Here is an 18,519-nt window from a genome sequence, read left to right as displayed (position 1 = left end):
CCTGGTTTTGACTGCTTTGAGCCTGTGGATTTTACTGAACAAAACTGAGGTTTTTGGCTTTATCTTGGTTTTATGACTTTTCGAACAACAAACATTTATTGAGTAAATGGGAGTCTTGTGAGTGCAATCCGTATGAAGATCAAAGGTAAGTGATTACAATTTTATCGCTATTTTGACTTTTGTAACTCTTCTACTTGGCGGTAACTGTTTGTAATTGATTTGTCTGTGGGTGCTGTTCTCAGATAAATCGATGTATGCGTTCGCCGTTAAAGCCTTTTTGAAATCTGACACAATGGTTGGAATTAACAAGAAGTTAATTTTTAAACCGATGTGTAACACTTGTATTGTTTATGCCCATTTTTATGAGTATTTCTGGTTTTGAATTTGGCAACTCTGCAATTTCACTGGATATTGGCCAGGTGGGGACGCTACCGTCCCACAACCCCCCTAGAGAGGTTAAGAGAATGCAATGCTTTGTCATCAAGGCAAAGGTGGCTACTTTGAAGAAAACTCAAATATAAAATATATTTGATTGTTAAGTACTTTTTTGGTGACTACTGATTCCATATGTGTTTTTTCGTAGTTTATGTCTTCACTATTATTCTACAATGTAGCAAATAGTCAAAATAAGGAAAACCCTTAATGAGTAGTTGTCCAAACTTTACCAGAACCGTCTGTGACTAATGTGGCAGACGTGTGACAGAATTGCAGCCTGATATCAAATTACCATCATTTCAGTTTGAGTTCTGTGGGTATATTTGTGGGGAGATAATATTATGGGTACATTTTTGTTCATCACTGGAGAGAAAGAGCTAGCAAATCAATGTTTGGCGGCGAGCTGCGTGAGAGGGCCTAATGACATCGTAATCACGCGTGTCAGTTTATGATGCACTGACGTGGCAAACTGTGCTGCAGGTGCTGAAGTAATGGACAGGACAGCGTAATGCAGCCTGCGGTCAACTGTTTCTGTTCCCTGGGCGTTTGAAACAGTGAGCCAGGCAGGCCAAGCCCTACACAAAGAACCCTATCCTCAAAGTGAAAGCCATGTAAAGACAGACGCAACAGAAACATAAAAACACAAACTTTCTAATGCACTTTCTTTCTCAAACCACGTTTCCAGACAGGCATTACGAAGCAGGCTAGTCCTGGAACTATACTGCAGAATAATCATTATTTTCTACACTGCCAAGTCCAACTCATTGGCTCATTCTTGATTTCAGATTGGCTAGGATGGGAAAATAAATTTAAAACAAGCGGGCTACACCAGCAGGGTTAAAAGAAACGTACCCTGGAGAGAATCGGCCGCTCTTCCTCGCATCATATCTCCTTTTGCAAATTTGAGGTTGGGCTGTGACTTATTTATTAACAGGCCTCCTTTAAGATCCCTGGGAAACTATGAGGACCATCGTGGTGGCATGCGAAACAACATTAGAAACAACAGATAGGTGACGATGACAGGTTGAAGGTCCAGGATGGTGTTGAATTAAAGGCATTCTTCCAAGATGGCAACTACTAAGCATTCATAGAGAGGCCTTTTGTTCACCACGAAGGTCGCAGGAGAGCTCCTTTTAAGACGCTGGGAGCTGAGGCCTCAACAGAAGGCTCCTTTAAGACGCTTGGGTGCTGAGGCCTCAACAGAAGCGCCTTTAAGACGCTGGGGTGCTGAGCCTCAACAGAAGGCTCCTTTAAGATGCTGGGAGCTGGAGGCCGCAAACAAGAAGCTTCTATAGACGCTGGGTGCTGAGGCCTCAGGAGGTCTGTTGGCGTGTTAAAATCGGGTCTAAGAAATTTATTAGGGATATTAATACTGAGATAATGTTCTTCATTGTTCACAGTGGATTATAACCTAGCCAACCTCTGAACTGAAGCTTAAGGTCACTGGAAGCCATTAACACCTCTGACTTTGAGCATAGTTAAAGTAGTGTGTTCACTTAGGCACAGGGCTGAGTTGGTGTATGGTGGTTCCTGGTCCTTGAGTGGTTGTTTCCTTGTGCGTGGGTGGAGGCTTGGGGGAACAGTTGGTACATCAACCAACTTGAGGATCTCTGGAGGGTTGATAATTGATTTAGATACGCTTGAACGCTCTTACTGTCTGAATGATAACTGGACTGTGAAATTTCTTGGGACCATGCCTGGTCCAAGAATATAAATCCATGATAAATGACCTGTACATTAAGACTCTTTTCATTTGATAAGTTGCTTCGTGTATTTAATGACTAAGGAGAATGAAACGGAAAAGGACCGTTCCTCCTGAACCAGAGGCGTCAGGGAAACGCCAAAGATGACTAACTCTCATATTTCTAGGTTCCCTCATTACTCCGCCACAAAACAACAAACACTTTCATTTCCGTGGAGCCTGTTTACACACAGTGAAAGTGCTTGGTCCATTCTGGGTTTCCAAACAGCCGCATTGTGAGGAAAGGACAAAAACTGATAGATTAAACAAGTCTCTTGCCTTAACACTCAGCCAACACTGAATTTTAGTAGCTTTACCCTCCACAGGATTTACGTCTGGTTTGATAAAAACTCCCCAACCACAATGTTTGAGAGGTTTCTGCAGTGTCACACGAGCTCTCCCTTCAAAAACGGCCCCATGCCAATTTTCTGAGAAAGCCACATATGGCCAAGAAAAGATGTTTAGCTGAGTGAAAGAGGTTGAATGGATTGGAAAGTGATGTGGAGCATACAAGTTGCTGACAGAATGACTAAATGTAATTAGATTGAGAGGAAAATCTTTGCATGGATTTTCAGTTCAATCTTCTCACAGTAATTTCCCCTGACTGGGGATGCTGCTGCACTTTTGCCGGACATAAACCTTGGCTTCAATTTGTTTATGGAATTGGATTTAGAACTGAGCTTATGGCTAGGGCCAGGATTTACAAAGGATTTACCCTGTACAATATCAACACACCTGGCTGGGGTTGGCTCCTCCCCATTCTACTAGGCAGAAACTCAAAACAGGAAGTACCCGTGGCTAAAGTCTATTCAACGCGGTCTGACCAATCAGGAATCTAGCTTCAAGAACTATTTGATTCACCGGACTGGTACATGTTCCATGTTGCCTCAGAATAATATTGACGTATATTAGGACTTAGTTCATCAGGAAGTGTACAGGGGAATGTTGTTTCCCACTGTGACGATTAAACCTATTCCAAACAAAAACTGTGGTAGGGTGCAGTATTCATGCAACTGAAAGCACGAACCACCGCTTTAACCATGGACAAGGTGACTGGGGAATATGGACCGAATAGGGAAAACAGTCCAGCTATACCCTCCGTAAGGCAATCAAACACCGTCATGTACAGAGGCAAAGTGGGTCACATTTTAACGGCTCAGTCACGAGACTCCAGAGAATCACAAGATCATCAAGGGCCAAACCAGCCACGCACCGACGTCTGCTCCCGAAAAGCGTTAACTCTTTTCCCCCCCAATTTCATGTTATCCAATCTGGTGGTTACAGTTTGTCCCATTGCTTTACAAAGACTTCCCGGTATGGACTCGAGAGAGGCGAAGGTCGAAGAGCCATGCGTCCCCTCCGAACACGACCCTGCTTCTTGACACAATGTTTGCTTAACCGGGAAGCCAGCAGCACCAATGCTTCGGAGGAAAAACCGTATACACCTGGCGTACCGAGTCAGCCGTGAAACTCGCCCAAGCCGCCACAGGAGTCGCTAGAGCGCGATGGGGACAAAGGACAACTGGCCGGCCAAAAACCTCCCCTAAACCCGGACTACGCTGGCAATTGTGCACCGCTCATGGGTCTCCCGGGTCACGCTGGCTGCGACCACATCCTGGGATCGAACCAGAGACTGTCAGTGACACAGCTAGCATTGCCGATGCAGTTGCCTTATGATTCTGCACCACTCCGGGAGGACGTGAGTAAAGACATTTAATTGTGTTAATCCCCTTCCAAGAGCTGCCGGTCAGCAGCATCCCTAGCCGCGTCCTCAGAGCATAAGTAGACCAGCTGCCAGACGCATCCTAGTCCACGTCCTCCAGGCTGTGCTGAGTGTTTACGGACCTATTCAATCGTTCCCTATCCTAGTCTGCGGTTCCCCACTGCTTTCAAGATCTCCACCATTGTTCCTGTACCCAAGAAAGCGAAGAAACTAAATGACATATCGCCCCGTAGCACTCACTTTGTCACCTGTGATGACCCTTCCACTCTGTCTGCCAAATCTCTCTTTGCTCTTGTTTTCCTTAACTTCTTATGGCTGCAGGGGCAGTATTGGGTAGCTGGATGAAAGTGGCACAGAGGTGCCAGAGTAAACGGCCTGCTCCTCAGTCATAGTTGCTAATATTTGCATAGTTTATTAGTATTGGATAGAAAACACTCTGAAGTTTCTAAAACTGTTTGAATTATGTGCTGTGAGTATAACAGACTCAATTGCAGGCAAAAAACTGAGGAAGTTCCACTTCCTGTTTGGATTTTTTCTGAGGTGGCAGATTTCAACCATCTCTATTGAAATTACAGCGAGATAGAGAGTTTCCCTTCCTAGGCTTCCACTAGATGGCAACAGTCAATAGAACTTTATCATCAGACAATGTGAAGGGGGGCCGAAGGAGACAGGAATTTAGTCACCACTGCCACGAGCTGACCACGCTTTGACCACGCTTGACCACGCTTGACCACGCGGTTCACATTAGCAGCTCCGTTCCATCGCTCAACTGAAGTCAATCTAATTCTCCGGTTGAACGTATTCAAGATGTATGTTAACAACATTCTAAAGATTGATTCAGTACATCGTTTACATGTTTCTACTGACTGTTATGGAACTTTTGGACATTGTTCACGTAAAGTGGACGCGCTTGTGACTTTGGAATTGTTTACCAAACGCGCTAACCAAAGTAGCTAATTGACATAAATAACGGACATTATCGAACAAATCAAGCATTATTGTAGACCTGTGATTCCTAGGACTGCATTTTGATGAAGTTCATTCAAAGGAAACATTTTATCATGTATTTTCTGTTTCTGTTGACTCCAACATGGCGGCTAATTTGGCTATTGTTCTGAGCGCCGTCTCAGATTATTGCATGGTTTGCTTTTTCTGCAAATATTTTTGAAATCTGACAGTGGTTGGCATTAAGGAGAGGTATTTCTATAATTACATGTGTATAACTTGTATTATCATCTACATTTATGATGAGTATTTCTGTTGAAACGATGTGGCTATGCAAAATCACTTGATGTTTTTTGGAACTAGGAATGTAACGCGCCAAATGTAAACTCAGAATTTTTTATATTGAAACTTTATCAAACAAAACATGCATGTATTGTGTAACATAAGTCCTATGAGTGTCATCTGATGAAGATCAAAGGTTAGTGATTAATTTTATCTCTATTTCTGCTTTTTGTGACTGCTATATTTAGCTGGGAAAATGGCTGTGCTTATTGTGGTTTGGTGGTGACCTACAATACTTTGTAGTGCTTTCGCTGAAAAGCATATTTGAAATCGGACAATTTGGTGGGATTAACAACAAGATTACCTTTAAAATGATATAACACATGTATGTTTGAGGAATTTTAATTATGAGATTTCTGTGTTTGGAATTTGGCGCCCTGCACTTTCAATGGCTGTTGTCATATCGATCCCGTTAGCGGGATGCAGCCATAAGAAGTTAATAGGATGTCGGTGGGCGGAGCCGGGAGGGTCGTCAGTGAAACGGGACACACCTGGGCTCGGGTGTGTCCAGATAAATGCACCTCTTCCCCATTCATGGGGAGACTCTCTCCATGCAGACAAGACAGATTTTGGTTGTGGCATTTTTGTGGCATTTGGCTTGTTTTCGTTGACACCTTTCAACACCCCCTCATTATCACATGTATACACGCGACCACTCACTTACACTACTTGACTACACACACAATTGTTAATTGTTATTACTTTACTTCAGTTAATAAATATATTTTGTTATTCTTTATCTCCATGTTGTCTCCATTTTGTTACGGGCTTCGAGCCGGTTCGTGACACATCATGAAGTACTTTGAGAGCTAGTTAAGGATAATATCGCCTCCACCTACCCGACACCCTGCAATTTGCATACCACCCAAACAGATCGACAGATGATGCAATCGGCATCTCACTGCCCTACCCCATCTGGACAAGAGGAATACCTACGTAAGAATGCTGTTCATTGACTAGAGCTCGCCATAAATACACTGCAGTGTCATATCAAGACACCGGTCTGGGTTGTTACGCTGCAGTGTCATATCAGTAGGATCCTCCATGACAAAGATTGAGTATAGTAGGATCCTCCCCATGACAAAGGTTGAGTAAGTAGGATCCACCCCATGACAAAGGTTGAGTAAGTAGGATCCTCCATGACAAAGGTTGAGTAAGTAGGATCCCCATGCAAAGGTTGAGTAAGTAGGATCCACCCCATGACAAAGGTTGAGTAAGTAGGATCCTCCCATGACAAAGGTTGAGTAGTAGACCTCCCCATGACAAAGGTTGAGTAAGTAGGATCCCCCCATGACAGGTTGAGTAAGTAGGATCCACCCATGACAAGGTTGAGTAAGTAGGATCCACCCCATGACAAAGGTTGTGAGTTCAAGTAGTGATCCACCCATGACAAAGGTTGAGTAAGTAGGATCCACCAGTACAGAAGAGTAGGCTATGCTTTCTGGAAACAACGTAGGCCTACTTCTAGATTGACAGGTTGAGATATCCCAGATGGATCAACTGGCTGTAAATTCATTTGAAACCCAAATTGAATCAACTTAGCTACAGTACCAACTCATCCAGAGTTACAACAGTGACAAAACACAAAGACAAGACCCAGCTTTGTTTGTCAGAGGGTACAATTAGTGTTTTGAAAAGGGAGTAGTTAACCTAATCTGTATCTCATTTAGCAAAACCCCGGAGCTTGCCTTGGACAAGATGGGTTCCCTTTGTGGATCGAATAACCGTATCAGAACGGCAAAATCAGATAGTCCTCTGAAAGGAATTACAACGCAAGCTGAATCAAATCAGGCTGTTTGGACTGGAAGGCAAGCTCTGTGTTGGAGCGTCCCAGTAATGGAAGGCAAGCTCTGTGATGGAGCGTCCCAGTAATGGAAGGCAAGCTCTGTGTTGGAGCGTCCCAGTAATGGAAGGCAAGCTCTGTGTTGGAGCGTCCCAGTAATGGAAGGCAAGCTCTTGTTGGAGCGTCCCAGTAATGGAAGGCAAGCTCTGTGTTGGAGCGTCCAGTAATGGAAGGCAAGCTCTGTGTTGGAGCGTCCCAGTAATGGAAGGCAAGCTCTGTGTTGGAGCGTCCCAGTAATGGAAGGCAAGCTCTGTGTTGGAGCGTCCCAGTAATGGAAGGCAAGCTCTGTGATGGAGCGTCCCAGAATGGAAGCAAGCTCTGTGTTGGAGGTACCAGTAATGGAAGGAAGCTCTGTGGTGGAGCGTCCCAGTAATGGAAGGCAAGCTCTGTGTTGGAGCGTCCCAGTAATTAGTATTTGCTTACACTCATGGACATAAATATTCTATATACAATAGGATGAAAAAGAATGAAACGGCAAATCCCAAATCCCACAGTAACAAGGTTACGCCATCAACTGTAATGCCTCCTACCCTGTTGAAATTCAGCAACAAACACAACTCCAGACCTCAAACACGGCCCCCTGGCTTATGCAAACACCAGTTACTATGAGGTATGTTGAGCATTGAACAGTCATCCGTATCCATTTTCAGCGTGGGTGAGGTATGAGGAATTTAATCTTAACACCAGAGAAGAAAAGAACGAAAAGCAAAGAAAGAAAGAAAGAGGAAACGTGTGAGTTTGAGGTAAGAGGGTATGATTGATTAAGCAGGAAATAAACTGCCCGTAGTCTTAGAAAATTGCCAAACTGCATGTTTCCACTTCAGTTCTACAATTCATTTTGATGCCAGGGAAAGTGCTTTGTGGATCGGTGGCTTCCCTGGAGTCAGGCCATCAGAGGTGACGTCACCCTCTGTCGGCTTCACCTAAATGCCTGAGCCGTGAGAGTCCCAGAGTCCCCCTCTCTGCATCAGCGGCTACCAGTCCCCCTCTCTGCATCAGCGGCTACCAGTCCCCCTCTCTGCATCAGCGGCTACCAGTCCCCCTCTCTGCATCAGCGGCTACCAGTCCCCCTCTCGGCATCAGCGGCTACCAGTCCCCCTCTCTGCATCAGCGGCTACCAGTCTTCCCCCTCTCTGCATCAGCGGCTACCAGTCCCCCTCTCTGCATCAGCGGCTACCAGTCCCCCTCTCTCTGCATCTACTACCAGTCCCCCTCTCTGCATCCTCGTCTACCAGGTAAAGCACAGCGGTTCATGGAGAACAGCAGCCATGTTCCTTATTAGATTAGTCAGTACATCTTCATGTTTACGTTAACACACAGTAGCCTAGTTTCCTGGTACAAGACAGTGGATGAAAACAGCCGTGCTTGATGATCTCTTGAAATAAAGCCATCCTGCAATCAAACACTAATGTGAATGTTGCCACACTGATTGTGTCCCTATGCTGCAGTTTCAATGAGGACACTACGTCTCGGCTAAGTCATTTGATCCTCTCAAGCCATGTTAGTCTACTTAGAGAKTCTCTAGTACTGCATTGATTGCGATGACTGCAAAAGATATACTTGGACCGAGTGTACAAATTGCAGTACCTATAGTGAACCAATGATCCTCAGAAAAAAATGGTTATACTCCTCACATTTGAGGTGACTAAAAGCCTAGTATGACACAACCTTGGATGTAGAAAGCTTCCAGAGAGCAAGAATGTTTAAGGCTGCTTGACAATATTGCAGACGCTGAAGCTTCCAGACACTGCAAGAGAACTACACAGAATACAAACAACCTGAAGTAGACCCATTACCGCCAGCTGCTAAACGGGCACTTTCGGTTTCTAGGCAACTCTCTGTTTCAGCTGCTAACCGTAGGCTTTTAGGACCACACTTGTAACACTTATAAATAATACAGAAGAGAAACTAACCTGTGATGAAGTCAGTCACCCATAACCATGAACATTAAGCCAGTTGCTCATTTCAAGTAGATAACACACACAAGAAATACACTCTATGCCATATGGCTCCTTTGCATGTATAGGCCTGTGCCAAGGTTTCAAGTGGATTTTTTCTCCAGGAGACTAAATGGGCTACATCAAACAAGATGGCTGATATGGTGTATCAGCTACTAGCCTAGATGTAAAAAAATATATTTAAAAAAAATATTACAATTCTGCTTCTGACAATCTTTACAAGAACATCTCACAAGGCATACCTTCAGATCATATATTTAAAGGAACTAGAATGTAGCCTAGAAGCCAACCTAGACTAAGAAACTGTGACTAGGTGAGACAAACAGGGGAATCTGAGATAAGAACACATCTAAAAAACTAAACATTTAATTTTTTTGTTTACCTTTATTTAACTAGGCAAGTCAGTTAAGAACAAATTCTTATTTTCAATGATGGCCTAGGAACAGTGGGTTAACTGCCTTGTCCAGGGGCAGCACGACAGATTTTTACCTTGTCAGCTCAGGGATTCGATCTTGCATCCTTTCGGTTACTAGTCCAACGCTCTAACCACTAGGCTACCTGCCGCCAACCAAACATAAGATGTGAATGTACCATGTGGGTTCCCATCAATCTAACAGTCCTTAACAATCGCTTTGGGTTGCAGCTCACCTGTTACTAAGTGGAACGAAACATAGCACTTCCTTGCAAATTAAGGAACTCTTCCTAAGCAAACAAAGACAGTGTCAATCTGACACCACCACGTACCYAATCTTGCCCAAGGCTAAAGAGCAGAGGCAGGGAAGGGACAGCAGCCAGAGGAGCCACTCGAGGCAGATGTGAAGAGCTTTACCTGAAGAGACATCTGTATTCAGTGATGAAAGAACAGCAGGTGCTTCACATAGAGACACTAGATTCCTCTCTGTCCTACAAGAAGTGTGAATGAGAGTGAAGGTGACCGAGGCAGACAGAAGGCCCAAGACAGTGTGTGGATAAGGGAGGTATTGTCGTTAGTCGTCACGTATCTTATCACACAGCATACGGAGCCTAGTTTGAGGAATGGAAAAGCATATCACCTGTCAGTGTGAGAAGCCACTCCATTTTTATTTATTAACTAGGCAAGTCAGTTAAGAACAAATTCTTATTTACAATGATGGCATAGGAACAGTGGGTTAACTGCCTTCTTCAGGGCAGAATGATAGATGTTCACCTTGTCAGCTCAGGGATTCAATCTAGCAACTTTTCGTTTACTGGCCCAACAATAACCACTAGGCTACCTGCCGCCGCAAAAAATCTGCTACTGGATGAAGAAGCCTTTAAAGCCCAGTCATTGTGCAACAAATAACCATTCTAATTGCAATCCCATGTTAAACTGTTTTGATGAAACACAATAAATAAAATGTAAAAAGAGCACATTTTCATTTCTCAATCTCAACGTGTAATTAAAAGTACGCCTCCCATTCACCATTGGAGTGTATAGGATATATAGAAGGGCAGGCAGGCTGGCTGGCTGGCGCTCTGGGAATCACACACCACTTATAATGGAAACTTGAGGGTCTAGAATTCTTATCAACTTTCTTTCATTGTCCAGAAACCAGAGGCCTAGTCATATTTTTTATTTGACTTATAACTAGGATAAGTCAGTTAAGAACAAATTCTTATTTACAATGACGGCCTACTCCGGCCAAACCCGGACGACGCTGGGCCAATTGTGCGTCGCTCTATGTGACACCCAATCACGGCCGGATGTGATACAGCCTGGAATGGAACCAGGTACTATCTTGCACCGAGATGCAGTGCCTTAGACCGAAGCACCAAATCGGAGGCAACCCATCCTAGTTGTTGCTATTGAATTCCCCTCTTTCTAGGTTCTAACAGAGAGCTTCATTGCCGTCTCTTTCTAGGTTCTAACAGAGAGCTTCATTGCCGTCTCTTTCTAGGTTTCTAACAGAGAGGCTTCATTGCTGTCTCTTTCTAGGTTTCTAACAGAGAGCGGTCATTGCCGTCTCTTTCTAACAGAGAGCTTCATTGCTCTTCTTTCTAGGTTTCTAACAGAGAGCTTCATTGCCGTCCTTCTAGGTTTCTAACAGAGAGCTTCATTGCTGTCTCTTTCTAGGTTTCTAACAGAGAGCTTCTAATTGCTGTCTCTTTCTAGGTTTCTAACAGAGAGCTTCATTGCTGTCTCTTTCTAGGTTTCTAACAGAGAGCTTCATTGCTGTCTCTTTCTAGTTTCTAACAGAGAGCTTCATTGCTGTCTCTTTCTAGGTTTCTAACAGAGAGCTTCATTGCTGTCACATACAGAACCACTGCACTGTTTCCAACTCCTACAAACTGAATTTTGGCAAATGTTTGAAAATGACTTTATTAGCTACTTCATTAGGCCCTGTCAGACAATAGGCTTGCTATTGTTGCATGTTTTCATTAGGTCCAACCCTTGTTACATGCATCATATTTTCTGTTGGTCACGGCATTTTTCTTTTTTGGGGAAAAAAACGTACCGTTTGTTGACTGGTTAATGAGGGCTGGTTAGTCAGCAGCAAAATGTACTGACATTTACATCCATCATTTCTACCTTTAGTAGCTCTGCGTTCAAAGACAAACAGATTGTCTGCTCTAATGGAGACAACTCACACAAAAGCTCATTTAAATCCCTACAAGCCTAACTGACAGGCACATCAAACAAACAATTGAGCCAAAATTCTTGCAAAACATTGAAGGCCCCGAAGCACAACACAGCTCAGCCTAAATCATAAACGCACTGACGCCTCTGAGGCAGCTAGGTCAGGCAGAAGAGAGGGGCAAATTAGCAACCACTAATTTAGCACTTTCAACATCGACAATGAAAGATTAAACACCCAGTCTAAAAGCGGTGCCTCGTTGGGCATCCAGACAGGCAACACATTCCTCAAGCGACACTACTCCACCCTTATGAAAGAAGCAGAAGAGCTTTTCATTTGTGGTTGAGTGAGAGAGAGAGAGAGGAGGCTAAGCATCTTATCTGTAGGCGGCACAACAACCAAGATAAGGTGATGGGCTTACAGCTTACCATTCAGATGTAGGCTTCCATCAAATCAGCCGGGACTGACCATGCTGTTCCACAATAAATAACCTCCTTGGGATTGTCAAAGTATTGCAATGGCTCATCATGAAGGCCATACTACAGCTTCTACTGTGTCCAAGGGTTGGGGGAAACTAGGCCAGACAAATAGAAAAACATTACAAATATAAACTGCCATGATAACTATTTCTCCAGAAATAGACCTATTTGATCACGCCAATCAAACATCAACTCCAACTATGGAGGTAAAATGTGCTTGACGTTTCATATCTCCCTACCTAACTCTAAAGCACCGTTCTGTAGCTAGAGAGCAAGACTTGAAAAAAATTCCAGTTCCATGAGGTGATCGTCTTTCTCCCTTAGCCACAACAGCATCCTGGCATCCTGGCAATAACTCGCACAGCTTGGGGAAAGCTCATTCTAATTTGCTAACGTAAACTCATTTTCAGGGAGGTGACTGCAGCTGTACCTATTCAGCGCTAGATTTGTCTGGCTGGCTGGCTTGCACCCAGCAGGTGTTTTGGTACACTACTCTCTTGTCAAAGTTAGATCCAGCTTGACCCTGCCCCCAAATCTCCCACTTTCTCAGGCGCAGCTGGCTGTGCCTTGGCCTGGTATTGTTTGCTAGCTGTCAGGGTGGGGGTTGGGCAGGACTGGGAGTATGGTGTGTAGGCTGGAGTCAGAGGATATATTGTGAAGACTGGAAGCAGAGAAGGCTCCTTCTTCCCTGAGGAGCAACCTGAACTATGCACTGCTGCAGACCAAGGTGGTGCATGACTGCATGGGAAATTGCCTGCAACCATTTATTCCCCCACTGCTAAACAGAAAGAGGAAGTATTTTCCTTTGCCTGTTTCAAACAGAAGTATTTCCCTTGCCTTGTTTCAAACAGAAGTATTTCCCTTGCCTTGTTTCAAACAGAAGTATTCCTGCCTTGTTTCAACAGGAAGTATTCCATTGCTTGTTTCAAACAGGAAATTCCCCTTGCCTTGTTTCAAACAGGAGTATTCCCCTGCCTTGTTTCAAACAGGAAGTATTCCCCTTGCCTAGTTCGCAAGCTTTGGCAGTGTGGAGTTCCATTCATAGTGCTACTGGTAGGTAAACAACAGACAATGTGATTCTACTGCTGGGCAGCCTTGGTTATAGGGCTGGGACGATACCAGTATCTCAATAATCCTTAGTATCATGGCAAGGAAACAAAACGCAAAGTGGATTTACTCTCTTTAGGGAAACAGCCCTAATGCTGAAAACAAACATAATTATGTTGTCTTCCAGAGAGTCACATGTATTTATTTTCCAAGCTATAGCTCACATTTAACATATAGCAGGTTTTTAAAAGGACCAAAGCGTTGCTTCGTTTTTTTGCCATGGAAAACATATTGCAACACTAATATTGTTACAGCTCTTTTCATTATCAACTAAAATTTACTTGAATATCCAATGAATTGAGTCTGGCCTTGTTATAAGAAACACAAATGTCAATACTACCATGACCTGCTCCAACAAAGTCCCATCTGTGTGGTGGAAAATACTGGATATTCCCTCCCCCATGCCCAGCCTCCCACTCTGACAGAAAGTAATTCCAAAACAACGGCATCGATTACAATAATAAGCCACATTCTTGTCAAGGTCACCCACTCAAGCTCAGAGAGAGAGAGAGAGAGAGAGAGGCTGAGTCTGGAGCAGAAATCCAGATAAGCTGTACTGAGCCTGGAAGGATTCTGTCTCCCGCCCTCTCTGTAGTCATAAACCTTCTCCACACAAAGGGAAAAACCTGACAACAAACCAGGAAGCCGCATCCACTGCTGAGCAGGATGAAATCCCACCCAAACACACCCCTATCATCCAGGACTACAAAAAGATGATTGGGAAAGCCAATGTGTAGACAAGAAAGCTGAAAAACATGCAAGCTTTATGGGTAATTTGCTAACGCTCGGCCTACATTTGTTTACTCATTTGTGCATTATGCAACTATTTCATCTGCAAATAATATGACATGATAAATCTCTAGTAGGAAATGAGTACAATTCCATAACAGAGAACTGATACAGTTGTTTGTATAGGCTACTTGCTATTTGCTAAGCATAGTCCGCTGTATTCCAGAGGTAATGTTATGAGCTCATCACAAAATCGCATTTTAAACATTTTCACCTGCGTTTTATATATAAAGTCAATCGTTTTTTGCTTCAATAGAGTGATCAGGGGAGTGGAACTATAGTTGTTCCTGCAACACATTCGGCATAAAATAGATACATTTTCTTCAGATGACAACAAAAGTGCAACAAGTAAATCGGATGACAATGAAAAAGCAAGGTCTTTTTTTTGTAAAACGATGCATGTCCATCCTATTTCTAATGTTTACTATAGAAATAATGCAGCCAGCTACATTTCCTAATGTTATGCTTAAAGTTAATCCGGCATTTTACCAGAGAAAAAAGTAGACTACCCAGTCAGAGTGCTGTCTGCTGATAGAATGCTGTTCTACTGAAGCACAAAATTGGTCTGATGACAGCAGAAATTACAATAAGAAGCATTTTAGATCTGCGTTTATAAACGCATCAAAATAATTCTAAGCGTTTTATATTTTATTATTTATTTTTTATGCGGAAAACACGGAATTCTGCATTAACGCGACCCCGGTATTAATTCAAATACGAGAACCAAACCCCCAAATTGGTCACTTCATAGTTTCTCCGCCCAATGTTATTGGAGGCTTTCACACAACACTCGAGCCTGTATGAGGTTCTTCTTTGAAGCTAAGACTAAAGGCTAAACGCCTGAAGGGTTTTGGATGGTCAAATTACAAAATAAGCGGCTGGCCTTCAAGTCACTACTGGATGGATCCTACGAGGTGATGAACGGCTAAGAACACAATAGACATTTTACTAGCCCGCATATTAAAACAGGAAAACAAGTTGTTATGCAGCCTGTGAGATTTCACCAGAGACCACAACCACAAAAACTATTTAGAGAGATGTTCTGCATTTGCCTGTTCCCTTTGTGCAGATGCTACTCTGTGGGTGGTGCTCATCCAACCACAGGAACTACAAAACCCTATCCTTCAGTTGAGCATCGATGCTTCAGAAGTTTGGTTGCATTTCTAGACAACGGTTTAAATGATTTGCTTTCGAAAAGAAATCTGATAACAAAAATGTAATCACCATCAACCGAAATTGCAGTCCCATAACCTTACTATATTGTTGATGTAAAAATACAAGTATAATTCTGGAGGGCTGTTTCAGGAGCCAAGGCTATAGCTACAATTATCCACAGACAATTGTTTGTTGACTGAAAAAACTAAAAAAACCAATGGGGTCTTCTACAGGGCAGACAGATGGGCAGATGAGCTAGGAGTGAACTACGACCTTTTGTATGGGGGTTGATCCCTGTCTACAGACAGGATAGACACACTAACACAGTCCCCTGTTCTCTCACACAACTGCATCCTGTTTCTCTGACAACATTTTCTGTTGGGCGTCTCACAACGGTTCTATTGAGCCATGTCTAGGCCTCAAGCTTGATGGATGGTGATGTGCACTATACTGCAAAGAGCAGTTCCTGGGCTATGGCATTACAGGATATAGTAGAAACACACACTGCACCAAAGCCATAGAAAAGGGGTGTCAAACTCATTCCACAGTTAAGACCTGGACAACCAGATGACGGGAGTTCCTTACTAATTAGTGACCTTAAATCATCAATCAAGTACAAGGGTGGAGTGAAAACCGGCATCACTGGCACTCCGTGGAATGTGTTTGACACATGTGCCATAGAGTAATGAGCAGAATCACAGTAGGTGGTAGTCTGCTTGCAAGCATCATTTCATACTGATTAAAACAGGCCTTCTACTAGTACTGTTCTACATGGAGGAGGTAGAAACATGGAGGAGGAAGGGAAGAGGTGGGTGTGAATTCATGTGACAATAAAGCCACTCCAAATCTGACAAAACCATGTTGCTCCTAAATCTAGCCTAGTGTAATCTGCCTGTCAAGGTTTTTCAGCGAGATAGAGGGGACTACGGTGTAACAATAAACGATAAGGGCACAGCTGTGATCCCACATGGAGGCCCCTGAAACCCAAGACAGTTTATCAGAAGACGTGCAGCAAGGATGTGTGGTGGACCACAGCGAGCGGCCACTGGTAGGACGTGCAAGAGACGTGTGGGTGACCACAGCGAGCGGCCACTGGTTAGGACGTGCAGAGACGTGTGGGGGACCACAGCGAGCGGCCACTGGTAGGACGTGCAGAGACGTGTGGGTCGACACAGCGAGCGGCCACTGGTAGACGTGCAGAGAGACGTGTGGGTGCGACCACAGCGAGCGCCGACACTGGTAGGACGTTGCAGAGCGGAGACGTGTGGGTCGGACCACGAGCGAGCGGCCACGGTAAGGATCACACTAAACAAATGACACCTACATGCCATTCAATCATTAAGGAACAGTGGAGTCAGTGGGAGGTGTCAGGAAGAGAAAAATGAAGTAATTACCTCTGAAAATACAGCTCTAACCCCCCCCCCGACAGTCCCAAAGGCTGCACAGCCATCATAGTTTGATGACCTCGTTAGTTCCAGTCCCTAATCTGCTAATGCTCGGATTAAAAAGAAACGGGAGGACAGCTGCCTGCTAGTATTCCCCTCTACAGCTGCTGTCACCGGGCACAGCTGATACTGTCACGGCCATTGAGGTTACAGCAGGGAACATGGTCAAAACTGCATGAACAATCTCTCAGTGAGTGAAGGGTTGGCACCAAGTCCTTACTGGCACAACTGCAAAGGAGAGCGAGCATTCTGCCTGAGACCTATATCAACACTTCAACTAAAGACCAGAGTGGGTAGTGCTTCCAGTGTCATAACAATCAACCCAATCTGCTGAATGTCAACTCCGGTTCTACTGTATTCAATCAGTATGGAGGAGGAGGAAAACAAGCAGAGGCTATTCTCAGAGGTCAAAACCCCAAGTGCAGCTGGATCTAGACAGAGCATGAGGATCTGTTCATCAGGTCATCTAGCAGAGCTAGGATCTGTTATCATCAGGTCATCTAGCAGAGCATGAGGATCTGTATCATCAGGTCATTAGCAGAGCATGAGGATCGTGGATTCAAGACTGTGAGGTCATCTAGAGAGCATGAGGATCTGTCAATATCAGGTCATCTAGCAGAGCATGAGGATCTGTATCATCAGCGTCACTCTAGCAGGAGCAGAGGGATCTGTATCATCAGGTCATCTAGCAGAGCATGAGGACTGTATCAATCAGGTTCATCTAGCAAGAGCATGAGGATGTGTATCATCGCAGGTCATCTAGCAGAGCATGAGGATCTGTATCATCAGGTCATCTAGGCAGAGCATGAGGATCTGTATATCAGTTCATCTAGCAGAGCATGAGGATCTGTATATCACGTTCATCTAGCAGAGCATGAGGATCTGTATATCAGGTCATCGTAGCAGAGCATGAGGATTGTATTGATCAGCGTCATCTAGCAGAGCATGAGGATCTGTATCATCTGGTCATCTAGCAGAGCATGAGGATCTGTATCATCAGGTCATTACAGAGCATGAGGACTGTTTATCATCAGTTCATCTAGCAGAGCATGAGGACTGTATTATCAGGTCATCTAGCAGAGCATGAGGATCTGTATCACAGGTCATCTAGCAGAGCATGAGGATCTGTATCATCAGTTCATCTAGAGAGCATGAGGATCTGTATATTCAGTATCAATCTAGCAGAGCATGAGGATTTGTATCATCAGTATCTATCTAGCAGAGCATGAGGTCTGTATTCATCAGTCTATCTAGCAGAGCATGAGGATCTGTATTCGATCAGTTCATCTAGCAGAGGCATGAGGACTGTATCATCAGTTCATCTAGTAGAGCGATGAGGATCTGTATCATCAGGCTTCATCTAGCACAGCATAGGATTGTTATCATAGATCTAGCGAGTGAGGATCTGTATATTTCAGTCATCTTAGCAGAGCATGAGGATTCTGTTCATCGGTTCATTAGTAGAGCATGAGGATCTGTATCATCAGGTCATCTAGCAGAGCATGAGGATCTGTATTCATCAGTCATCTAGCAGAGCATGAGGATCTGATATCAGTTCATCTAGCAGAGCATGAGGATCTGTATATCAGGTCATCTAGCAGTAAGCATGAGGATCTGTATCAATCAGGTCATTCTAGCAGGCATGGGATCGTATTATCAGGTCATCTAGCAGAGCGATGAGGATCTGTATCATTCCATTTCATCTAGCAGAGCATGAGGATCTGTATCATCAGGTCATCTAGGCAGAGCATGAGGATCTGTATATCAGTTATCTAGCAGAGCATGAGGAATTGTTCACTCAGTCATCTAGCAGAGCATAGGATCTGTATTCATCAGTTCATCTCAGCAGAGCATGAGGATCTTGTATCATCAGTTTCATCTAGCAGAGCATGAGGATCTGTATCATCAGTTCATCTAGCAGAGCATGAGGATCTGTATCATATCAGGTCATCGTAGGCAGAGC

The sequence above is a fragment of the Salvelinus sp. IW2-2015 genome, unplaced genomic scaffold, assembly GCF_002910315.2.
Source record: "Salvelinus sp. IW2-2015 unplaced genomic scaffold, ASM291031v2 Un_scaffold4146, whole genome shotgun sequence".
In the NCBI taxonomy this organism is placed as follows: Eukaryota; Metazoa; Chordata; class Actinopteri; order Salmoniformes; family Salmonidae; genus Salvelinus; species Salvelinus sp. IW2-2015.
The sequence above is the reverse complement of the archived record's forward strand: the minus strand, read 5'-3'. Positions refer to the sequence as shown.